Genomic DNA, 489 nt, shown 5'->3' on the forward strand with positions numbered 1-489 from the left:
TTGTAGAAATCATAGCCCTTTCGGAACATATTTTTCTCAACACATTTTAACATTTAAATTGGACAGATCGAAAAGTAAAAGAAGATATGAGCTCAAATCATCCCAAATTATTGATATTTAAAATACAATTGAAAGAAAAAATTAACTAAATTAAATGCTAAACTCTCAAAAGTAAATTTATGAAAATTTAAACTAAGTTGTTGTGATAAAAAGTTCAAATTTAAGAAAGCATCCTTCCCCTTTACAATGAGTATACGGTTTGTGAAGAAATTAAAATCATTTGAAAAACTATATAAAAACTATTTTGTGCCAAATATGAGCAATCCTATTCTTTACCCTCTTCCGAGTGCATAAAGAACATTGAATAATCAAAAGTTTGGTCCATAATTCCGTGGTTAGGTTGGGAGGATATTGGTTGCCACTAAAGAGGTCTCACTACTCCCTCCCCTGAGGGCTAACAATCTTGCATCAGTTTCCAATCAACTGGAC

Source organism: Phalaenopsis equestris, unplaced genomic scaffold (assembly GCF_001263595.1).
Source record: "Phalaenopsis equestris unplaced genomic scaffold, ASM126359v1 Scaffold210366, whole genome shotgun sequence".
In the NCBI taxonomy this organism is placed as follows: Eukaryota; Viridiplantae; Streptophyta; class Magnoliopsida; order Asparagales; family Orchidaceae; genus Phalaenopsis; species Phalaenopsis equestris.